Here is a 12410-nt window from a genome sequence, read left to right as displayed (position 1 = left end):
GCTACCCACGAACAACTGACAACCTCGAACAACAGCTGTTCACCCGTGATCTGACCCGCAACATTTTGTTCTGTCAGTGCAGATCCGGCGTGCAGCAATCACGGGCAGATCCTCAGTGACTTGATGCTGCTCTGTCCATATCCGCTACGTTCACATCTGCGACGACCCAAACCAAGCACGAATTGTGGCGATCAATACGCACAACCTACTGGACTCACGAGTGAATCGGAAAGATCTGACTCATTCCGTCTATTGAAGGAATGATTCAAACTCAGTGGCACCAATTATGGTGGCACTAAGAAAGTGAGATAATGGATAGAAACACCAATTATGGTGGCACTAAATCAGTGGGATGATGACTTCTAAGTTTAGGGAGCACTACATTAGTGGAGTTAGTGGTCAGGTATACATATTATTTTTGTTATTGTTGTAAGCCTATATAAAGGCACAACATCATCCTTTTTTCATACGAATAAAACTAATGCATTTGATATTCTAATCATATCAGTTTACCTCTGTTTTTATTTTGTGCATAGTTCCATTGTTTGTTTCCAACAAATTTGGTATCAGAGCCCAAAACGCTTAAACGAGCAATCAGTCCAAAAATGGGATCCGGTCAAGATCGATGAGTCAAAAAGCCAAGATCTTGGATCCCACATTGCTAAAAGAAGGGACCTTACATAGATTTATAATACATATGAGCTCCTTCTCTCATTGCCAATTGGTTTTGAGATGGAACCCCATGAATATTGATACCGTTTGGCATCTCGACCGTTACATGTTTAAGTATAAAATAATGGTTATTAAAACACAATAAACATAGTCTCCAAAAAGCCAATTTGCTTGGTAAAATATATTTTTCCTTAGTCATTCCCAACAATAATATCCTTTAAGGAAGAAATCTGATTTCTATGCATGCTTTTTAAAACTTCAAACTCTCTGAAAATCTATTTGATAAGAAATCAAGGTTTTTTAAAGTGATGGTGAAGTAGAATTTCAATCTTTAGTTCTCAAACAATTTATTGAGTAAAAGGCATCTCTCATAACTTTTCTTGTCCTCAAACACCTCAACAAAATGGGGTGGTTGAAAGAAAACATAGACATAGAGTTGAAACCTGGTTGTCTCTACTTTTTCAATCTAAAGTCTCTTAACTTGAAGCTAAAGTCTCTTAGCTTTAAGATTTTGGGTTAATGCCTTCTTAAATGTTGTTTAAATGTTGTTTTTCTTATTAATCGCATGCCTGCCAAAGTCTTAAATATGCAATCTCCTTTTGCTAAATTGTTTACTAAGGAACCTGACTGTAGTGGGATAAAAATATTTGGATGTAAGTGTTTTCATTACCTTAGAAAGTATGGAAAAGATAAGTTCTTTCCATGTGTCTATATTGGCTATAGTCTTATTCATAAAGGGTATAGGTGTTTAGATCCCACCACAAATCGAATTTACACATATCTAGACATGTAGTATTTGATGAAAACCAGTTTCCATTTGACAAAGAAGCTAACTCTACACTGTCAAAAAATAGAAAATACTCTTGTTGTGACTGATTTCAATTACAAGTCTAGAAAAAGGATAGTCTCATGCTGCCACCACTCCCCAACAAGAATCTATTTTTTAGAAAATCAAGTAGAAAGCACCATTGCATGGAGTATTGTTGCCAAAAATAATCAAGAATTCATTGTGATTATGTCACAGCTGAAGATGATATAAATGAAGAGAGAATTGTTGCACAAAGTGATCACCTCACCATGACACTATCATCGCAATAGAAAATATTGATGCAGAGAGGAATGTTATTCAATAAGATCAACCTCATCTAAGTGTTTCCACTATAGTGGAGAATATCAACGAAATGAGGGCTGCCTCTCAAATAGATAAATGATCTCTTACACATCATCTCAATCCTTAGCAAAGTAAGAATAACAATGAACTCAACACTAATTCTACCTCTCAGCACAATGATCAGAGTGCAACCTCTCCTGCACATCAAGATACTAATAAGGCATGCCAAAATTTGCAACAGTCGAATCTCATTCACGTATCTCAATTACTTGACATAAGTGACCCACTATTCATTGGCTTGTCGTTTTCATCTACATGTACTAGAAATGTTGCACCAACACTCCCTCAAGGTGTAATTACTCTTTTAGATACTGCCTCAGAAAATGGTAATCTTCAAACAACCAACATTCAACCCATGATCACAAGGAGAAAAATACATAATAATCTTCAAACAACCAACATTCACCCCATGATCACAAGGAGAAAACTACAGAATCTCTCAAATTAATCCCACTATTTGTCAAGAGGAGGATAAAGATCAACCTACCTCTTTTTCACAAGCTCTAATAACCTCCCCTAATGATGAACCAAAGAGTTATCGTGTTGCGAAAAAGTCCACATTGGAGAGTTGCAACGATGGAAGAAATGAAAGCTCTTAAGCTAACAACACTTGGGATCTTGTCATTCCTCTCTCTTCCACTAATTTTGTGTTAAGAAATTAGACGCTCTAAATAATTTCCTCTTCTACAGTTCTATCCAGTTATCTAAGCCAATCACAAAACAAAGAAAAATATTGGGAAATCAATAAACAACATGACATGTTTATACTGTTCATCCCAACAGTTTATGGACTATGCCCAGTCTTCTGCTAAAATGCAAGTTCCACTATAATATGAGATTGGATTACAAAGCACTCAAATATCTCACCCTGATATTCACCTTTTAGAGGTCCCAACAAAAACCTCCTAGCTTCTAAGTATTACAACACACTATACTTAGATATAAGAATGAAAAACTCACAATAATCAAGAAATAATTACTCGGAATACGATGATCTTGATCTCAAATCTACCACGAACTACTCTGAAAAGCGGTTGAAAAATCAAACCCCACGACTCAACACCTAAAATTCCTGAAACTGTAGAATTTAATAAACATCGATACAACACCATGGCACTACGGACGGGAAAAGTCCATGCATGCTCAAATCGCAGCACCGCGATGCCTTGCAACAGCGTCGTGGCGCTGCCTCCTCGGTCCCTCTAGGCTGCAGCTCTTCGCTTCACCTGTTTTATACCTACTTTGTTTCGATGCATCCCAAATCGATCCCGACTCGTCCCTAGCTCGTTCCAAAGTTTATTTGGCTCCACCAATCCAACGATTTCTCACTTGGAGACAAAACGATGACCTTGCCTCCCACTACACCAATAGTGTCCCTCATGACTCAGTTTTGACTACACTAACAGTTTCTAATTAATCAAAATCTTATTGGCATCGACCAAGACTCTACTCTATGATTACCCCGAGACTGAGCAATCCAACGTGGTTTTGTCCCCTAGACATCAGAGACATAGCCATGTGCACCCACTCGATCTAAGTGGTCATTGATGCCTTCTTTCTCGATCGAGCCCAACGACCTTCGAAGGAAGACTCCCCCTCTGATGAGTTGACACTCCCACTTAAATCTGTTGCCACTCTAGAGACATTGCCCTTGACTTCAGAACCAACTATAGTGTTTTTCCTTGATACACTCCTTCACAAACGGGACCTCATCAGCTCGCCAAACCGTTTAACAATTGGGGCTTGAAACTGACAACCTCGTGAACACCTCACCGAGCAGTTCCCCTTTCTCTTTCCTTTACTTCCCAACTGTTGTACTTGAACTGATAATGACAGAATTCTATCTTCTGTCCTAGTTGTCATTACTGTTGATTCTTTCAAATCTCACCATAAACCATCTGCAGCCTTGTGCATCCTCTGCCTCTTAGATCCCCTAACAACCTCAAATCTAGACACATACACAAAAACTTCTTTGTGGCCCACTGCCACCACCTCGGATACCCTCAGAAGTTTCCAGCTACCCTCTGCAAACTCACTCGTGAAACCATTTTCATTCAGTTTTTCAGCAAATTCTTTATGATACTTGGAATGTACTTGACAGCTCGCAACCCCAAATTTTTTCCCCCATCGATCTTCAAACAAACATCTCCAATTTATCTAACCTTTGAGACACTCTCATTCCTCATCCTTACCTCCCCATGCTGATTAGTGAAAGATGAGAACCACTTTTTGTCTGACGATACATGTGTTGATGCTGCAATGTCCACAACCCACTCTGATGGTCGATCTACTGAGTCACTCTCTCATATGCTAGAAGTTCTTCTACTACACTGTCACATTAGCAAAATCACCCTTTTGTTGATCTTCTTTAAGCTTCTTACACAACCTCTTAATGTGTCCTTTCTCGTGGTAGTAAAAACACTCCACATCTCCACTACTGCTCCTACTCCTCTGTTATACTATTGCTTTCCCTTGTAACTCATCCTCCCTTTGCCTCTACTCTGAGCTATTAATGCTGATTCCACACTGTTCTCCCTTCCAGGAGTGGATACAGAATTTTTCTCACTCACCTTTCTACGAACCTCCTGAACAATTGTAGCGTCACAGATATCTGAAAATTTCAAACTCTTATCGCTCGACAAATTCAACACCGCCATCTTCATCGTCTCCCAACTGTTAGGCAAAGAGGACATCAGTTTTATAGCCTTTACCTCCTCTAAGAACGTAATCTCCATCGATTTCAACTTGTTCATCAGATCAGTAACCTCATTTATGTGGGAGTTCACTGAGGTATCCAACTCCATTTGGATGTTGAAGTATCTCGTAATGAGATACACCTTGTTGTTGGCAGAAAGTTTTTCATACCTGTGAGTAAAAGCCTTTATTAGTTCCATTGTTGTTTTCTGATTCACCACGGGACTCGCTACCTTCATAGTCAAATACAACTTGATGATTGCTACCACTTGTTCATCCATCTTTGTCCACTCTTTATCTGACATCCTAGTAGATAATTGTTTTTCTTTCAAGGTCTTATGAATCTTTTTGTATGTAAGAAAGTCTGTAATCTGCATCTTCCAAAACCTGAAATTCTCCCAGTAAATCTCAACACCCCCTCGAAGTAGTGATGTGACTTCTGACTGGATGCCATGATACTGCAACCTTACAACTCTGATACTAGATGTTAGGAAATTAGGTGCTTTAAATAATTTCTCCTTCCACATTTCTATCCAGTTATCTAAGTCAATCATAAAACAAATATAAATATATGGAAAAAATAACACAACAGATTTGTACTGGTTCACCCTAATAGTTTATGGGCTACGTTTAGTCTTCCGCTCATATGCGGTTCCACTATAATATGAGATTGGATTACAAAGCACTCAAATATCTCACCCCGATATTCACCCTCTAGAGGTCCCAATAAAAGTCTCCTAGCTTCTAAGTATTATAACACACTATACTTAGGTACAGGAATGAAAAACTCACAGGAATCAATATCTTATTAGCTTAAATACGACATCTATCCCAATGCTGCTGCCAATACCCGGATTCGCCGCCTCAAATCTGCCACTAACTGCTCTGGCTGAAAAATCAAACCTCATGGCACAAAACTTAAAATTCCTGAAACTGCAAAATTTATAAACATAGATACAGTGTCATGGTGCAGTCCATAGCGCCATAGCGCTACGGATGAAAAAATTCCACGCCTGCCCAAATGGGACAACGTCACAGTGCCGACCTCCAGTGCATCGGCGCTGCCTCCTTGGCTCATCTGGCCTGCAACGCTCTGCTTCACCTGTTTTCATCTATGCTTTGTCCCGACTCGTCCCTAGCTCGTTCCGACATTAGCTCCACCAATCCCAACATATTGTTGGCTCCAAAAGGATATTTAAGACTAACCTCAAAGAAGATGGTACCATAAAACACTATAAGGCTAGATTGGTGACCTAAGGTTACTCACAAGTAGCTGGCGTAGATTATGAAGAAACTTTTAGCCCCGTAGATAAACCTACCACTATTAGGTTTATCTTAGCTTTAGCCACTACCTTTACATTGACACTTCGTCAACTAGATGTCAAAATTGCCTTCCTCCATGGCTTCCTAAAAGAAGACGTATATATGTCTAAACCTCTCGATTTCCAACATCCAGAAAAACCTCACCTTGTTTGTAAACTCAACCGATCTCTATATGGTTTGAAACAAGCAGCATCGTTTGAAAGACTATCACAATTTATCCTTCACACCAGATTTATTTGGTCTCAATCCGATCCCTCTTTTTCTATCTATAAGTCAGGATCCACTCTAACTTCAATGCTTGTATATATGAATGACACCATTGTTATAGGATCACAGACACGACACATTGAGGAACTCATCAAGCACCTAAGCACTGAATTCGCACTAAAGGATCTCGGCCCGCTTCATTACTTCCTTAAGGTTGAAGTACATATGACAAGTACTGATCTTATGATCACACAAGAGAAGTATGCCAAAGAGATCCTCAACAAAGCCAATATGCTTGAGGCTACACAATTCAGTACTCCAATAGCCATATCAAACTCTCTATCACCAAATGACCATGAGAAAGTGGATGCCACAGAATATCGGAGTGTTGTGGGCTCACTTCAATACTTAACACTCACTCGCCCTGACATACAATTTGCTGTGAACAAAGTATGCCAACACAGGCAAGAACCAACTCTCAAGGATCTTAAGGCTGTTAAATGCATCCTATGATACATCAATGGAACTAAAAGGTATGACATATCCTTCTACAAAAATTGCTCACCGAATCTTTATGCATTTTGTGATGCATATTGGAAAGGTTGTCAAAAAACAAGACGAGGTACCTTAGGATTCTGCATCTTCCTCGACCCCAAGTGCATCTCTTGGAGTTCAAAGAAACAATCAATTGTGGCACGCTCAAGCTCTGAAGTAGAATATTGAGCCACCGCAATAGCGGCACGCTCAAGCTCTGAAGTAGAATATTGAGCCACCACAATAGCTACAGTTTAACTCACTTGGATTACTTTTGTTCTAAGAGATATTGGCATTAGAATTCTCAACAAACTACTGTTGCTCTGTGAACATGAGTGCCTCACACATTGCAAAAAATTCTATGTTCCATGCTCATACAAAACATATAGAGATCAATTATCACTTCGTCCGTGAGGTGCTTGGACTTCTCACTATCAAATTTGTCCCCTCTACCAAACCGTAGCTAATGTGTTCACCAAACAAATAACAAAAGGCAAACTTCCGAAACTTGAGGAACAAACTAGCTAGGAGTCCGCTACACTCCTTCCAGTTTGAGGGAGGATGATAAAATAGATAACATGTCCAATCCTGATGTGTTGAAGGCAAGTCAAAATTACAACATTAAATAAGAGGCAGCCCAAGAATACGAAGCAAATTTCACCAAAATTGCACACAGTAGTTGACAAAAACCTCTCAACGGCAGCGGACAAACCAATGAAATTAAGAAATAAATTGGATGATGTTAAAGAAAATAAATTAAAGTCAAAATATCTTCAAAGTACCAATTACGAGCAGCCATAAAATCAGTGATTTTATCTCAATCACTAATTAAATTAGGTCCACTTCCCTTAGTTGTTTATTTTCTATTTTAGAAAAATATTCTACACAAGGAAAGTCTTTTTTGTTACTGTTGTTGCAGCTCATGACTGCATTTCTTTTGTGCTATGTATATTTATAATCATAGGATTGTCTCGATAAGATAAAAAACAAAGGCAAACCAGATAGGCAAAATTGTAAAGATCAATTGGTTTAAATGTTCTTTAATAAGGCTCACCTCGGCCATGAAATACCTCTTCCTTGATTTAAAGCTCGGCCACGGAGTACCTTCGCCAACAAAGATGAGCTATATCACAAAAACGTTCAACCGTCTTTCTGACAACTCATGATTTTCGGGATGGTTGTAACTGCTCCTCAACCATCGTCGGAAGCTCAACACCTATAAATAGAGCTACCGGTCCACCTCACTTTTCAGGTACACGAAACTATTCTCTCTTAAATAATAGATTATTTTTTTAGTACAAGAAGTGGGGTGAGAGATTTTAACTCATATGACCTTTTGGTCATAAACAAGTATCAATTATTGCTGAGCTAAGTTTAGGTTGACTATATGAAAATGAATTTAATAACATTACAAAACACATTTCTTTTGAACATTAGACAAATAATGTAATCACATCAATTTTCATGGAATAGAAAAATAGATATAATTCATGAACAAAAGGATTTTTTTTTTTTTTAACATAGCACAAATGATATACTGATAAGTTCATTTTTCATAGAAAAATACGAATAATTCATGGCAAAAAAATAAAAAAACATCCAAAACAAATTTAATCAAATTCAGCTCATTTCAAAAGCAAATAAATTTACTTAATTGGTTGATTTCAAAATTGAGTCCCACTCCTGCCTCTACTATTTCAAACATGATTAAATGATCCCCATGAACCAAAAAGCTAGGTAAAATTAATTATATACACACGTGTGTGTAATTAATCACCTAGGCTTTATTAAGTGTAATAAATAACCTAGACCTAAAAGATGAAACATTAGAAGTTAGAAGAGACTCATGAAAAATACCCAGTACTTACCCGTCAGGACATAGGTATTTCTAAAAAGGTATTTAACATTCCATATATTTCAATGGAATGTTTCAGGGATAATACTTGTTCCCATCAGATCTTATCCTCCTTACCATTGAAAAATGGAGAACTCATTTTGTTTTTCTCTCTCAATTGTCTAAGACTTAATGGTGGTTAGGACAAAATTTATCAATACAGAACCAACTATTTTCCATGTTTGGCAGCTATCTGGTTATGATAGAAATGCGTATTATGGCAGGACTTTAGCCGATCACCATAACATTCAAAAAGATTCAACTTTTCATTTGGTACTGCATCTTAATTCTTGGTGGTCTTTAAAATTAATCTCTAAACTATGGTATCTTTTGAACTTGCCTCTCCATGTAATAATCTGAATTCTTAGAATCTCAAAAGAGTCGTGTGATCTGGTTATGATTTTTATTGTCTAGCTATATAACATTTCCTATATCAATCGCTTTATAGTTGTTTGCAGACCGCTTTCTTGTACTCCAATGAGTCTTTGTTGTCGTTCTCTATTGTAGAACATGATTACCGATGATGATTCATCCATGATCTGTTTTTTGGGTTTTCGGTATATTATTTTAGAAGAGCGCTCACATTCCTATGGTCTCCGCAGCACTGTTTCAAGTCTGACGGTCCCATCCACTGGTTGCCCTGGTTCCTGAGGAAGCTCTCGCAGATGCGGAGCTGCTCGCGGGCCTTATTTATTATTAAAGCATAAGACAAAAAGCACGGGGTTGTGCTATTTTGTATGCTAGGAAATTAAAGCAGAGCGCGCTTAGAAGTGGCACATTTGTGGGCGGATTTGGCACAAGGATGGCAAAACCTGTGCAATCTGTAGCCTATGACTTCCTTGTTTTGCCTCTGTCGCACGTGCAATCTCATGCAAAGCATCGCACCTGCATTGCTCCTCCACATTCCTCAGCTCTCCGCAGCACTGTTTCAAGTCTGACGGTCCCATCCACTGGTTGCCCTGGTTCCTGAGGAAGCTCTCGCAGATGCGGAGCTGCTCGCGGGCCCTGATATGCTGGCACCGCCCTTGATTCTCTTCCTCCACCTCCACCGTCGTCACGATGGTGCGGTAGGCGTAGGCATCTGCAACCAGCAGTGCCGCAACTGCCAAGAGGGAAACAATACTCGAGAGTCTGGCCATTGTTGTGTTTTTGGGTTGCAAATAGGGAATGGAGTGAGAGAACTGAAGGTGGTTGGTATTTGTAGGAAGTTGGGAGTGGTGCATGTAGGAAACGCGGAGGGAGTGAGAGCTCCACGTGCAAATGAGAAGCCCTTGTGGAGATTCAGTAGAGTGCAAGTGTTGCATTTTGTATCCAAATGGCACTATTGGTTTGTGTTACTGCTAGCTATGGAGGTGGATGTGTGGTCATTTTGGGGCCAACGTGATTCTCAAAACACCAACACATAAATCAAAGATTATTGTGTTGTGTTTGGTTATAATAAGCGAATGGTACAAAAACTTTTATGGAAATAAATAATATTTATATATATTCATAATATTAATTCCAAAATCTTTTTGTAATGATGCTATATCTATGAATTAATTAATCAAAACTGATCTCATGAATTATATATAATTAAATTAATTAATTATAAATATTCAATAAATAATTAAATTAAATGATTAAAATTTAATTGTTTATACTAAATTTAATTTAACTAATTTAAATTAATTAACATTTATTAAATTTTTATAAAGAAAAATTAATAAAGTATATAAAACTTGCCCATAATTTATGTAAAACTTGGGCGAAATGGAAAGAAAATTTGTCTAGGTGGATTCATGCTAAATTTGGACGAGTTTAACGGTTCATGAATTCTAGGCAACTTTTACAAACGTGGGTCATTAGAGTAAAGTGAAAATTATTTTAGGTCATTTTCTGTCAATTTTTCTTCAATTTATCTAGATTTTTCCCCTTTTTTCCCTCTATAGCCTCTTTTTCTGAAATGTTATCACTGTATAAAACTGTAAGGTTGTATTGCTTGTAGTGTCATATGGGTTTGTACTAAGGAGTGCTAAGAATTAGTACAAATATATATTAGTTTATTTCTGAGTGTTTCCACTTTTTTAAGGAATTAGGATATGATTGGTAGTTAATTTCATAGTTGGAATTTAATTAAGTAATGTATAATTTCAAGAGATTTTGTAGGCTAAGTGGAATATAGTTGGAGTTGTGGTGTTGGTTAGAGAAATTTAAGGATGATGTATGTTTGGTGGGTTGATAAATTTAACAATTCTCAATTCAACTAATACAACTTCTTTCGCACAATTTATGTATTGCTTTCACTTTGTTGTTCTCTTTATTAATTTCCTGCTTATTTTTTTCCAACTCATCTATTGTTTTATAAATCGTTGGCAAAAGTCGCCTTGCTAACACTTTTTATGTGCATCGGGAGATGTGATGTCGGCATACCTCAAAATTCTTGTACTAGTGTAAGGACCATTTTCGTGGTTTAATTAACATGAGTAGAGAGAAAAAATTTCATGTACAACTCATCAGCTTTGTACTCAAAAAAGAGAAGGAAAAAAAAAAAAACTCATCAGCTACCGAGAAACACCACAGTCCATTTGTATTTGTATTGCTCTCTACAAAGTAAGCAAAACGACCACATACCCACCTCCCTAGCAGTAACATAAACCAACAGCACTGCCATTTGTACCTAAAATCCCACACTTGAACAAGTGTACTGCACTCTGTGGCTTCTCTTTTGCATGCCTGCCTTTACGTGGAAGCTCAACCACAACACTGAACCCGATCATGGCTATACACCTTCACAAGCTTGGAAACCCTCCACGTTTCCCACATGTACCACTCCCCAATTCCTATAAATACAACTTATTCTCCTCCCCTTCAATTCGCTCACTCCTTTTCCCATTCCATATTTGCAACAATAATAAGAGTTTCTTACAACAACAGCAATGGCCAGACTCTCAACTACGGTTGCTCTCTTGGTAGTTGCACTGCTGATTGTTGATGCCTACGCCTACCGAACCACTGTCACAACCGTGGAGCTGGACGAAGACAATCAAGGGCGACAGGAGAGGTGCCAGCATATCAGGCCTCGGGAGCAGCTCCACAGCTGCGAGAACTTCCTGAGGCAGAGTGGAGGATATTTGCAGATGAAGGGAGTGGAAGAGAACCAGTGGGAGAGACAGCAAGGCTTGGAAGAGTGCTGCCGACAACTGAGGAACGTGGAGGAACATTGCAGGTGCGATGCATTGGAGGTGGTTGCTCGTGAGGCACAGAGGCAGGCACATGGCCAAGAAGGAACTCAGATGCTGCACAAGGCCAGAATTTTGCCATCCATGTGCCAACTCCGCCCGCAGCGATGCGACTTCTAAGTGTGCTCTGCTTTTCATAGCCTACGCAATACAAGGGAAAACAAATGGCAAATCCTTGTGTGCTTTGTTTTCTATCTTGAGTTTTGATAAATAAAAGCTTTATATTATGCAATTTGGCATTGCTACTAAATAGTACTTTTCAGTTTTTGTGTGCGAAATATTGAATCGTTTTAGAAATGTGAGTGCTCCTGATCAAAAATAATAGGCCAAAAACCCAAAAACATATGGCATGAATCGTTACCAAATTAACGACTTGCAAGTGCAATCTCGTACTACAGGTAAAAAACAATCAGAATCCTAAGATTGAGTTCTACCTAAAATATGTAGATTACTTTCTCACAATCCTTGTCATCCAAAAATATTAGATTAAGTTCTAATTAACAATCCTAGTCCTAAAATATGAAGATTAAGTCCTAAATGCTTGGATTATGTAGTTATAATTATAAATTCTAACGCACTACGCTCTTAAGAGAGCTATATATAAAATCAAAAGCAAAATGAATGTTTATTGAAATATAGTTTGAAATCTGACAAAAACTTTAGATTAGGAATAATCATCACTTGCCTTGTACAT

The 12410-nt window shown here is 38.1% G+C and overlaps 2 pseudogenes; one reads left to right on the top strand and one right to left on the bottom strand.

Moving 5' to 3' along the window:
* Positions 1 to 9176: 9176 nt before the first annotated feature.
* Positions 9177 to 9675, bottom strand: LOC111022100 (2S seed storage albumin protein pseudogene; annotated as a pseudogene).
* A 1668-nt stretch (positions 9676 to 11343) lies between these two features.
* On the top strand, positions 11344 to 11948 carry LOC111022087 (2S seed storage albumin protein pseudogene; annotated as a pseudogene).
* Positions 11949 to 12410: the final 462 nt, after the last annotated feature.

Source organism: Momordica charantia, assembly GCF_013281855.1.
Source record: "Momordica charantia cultivar OHB3-1 chromosome 10 unlocalized genomic scaffold, Mcharantia_2.0 BLBB01000010.1, whole genome shotgun sequence".
In the NCBI taxonomy this organism is placed as follows: domain Eukaryota; kingdom Viridiplantae; phylum Streptophyta; class Magnoliopsida; order Cucurbitales; family Cucurbitaceae; genus Momordica; species Momordica charantia.
Note: the sequence above shows the minus strand (reverse complement) of the source record. Positions and strands in the feature narration are given on the sequence as shown.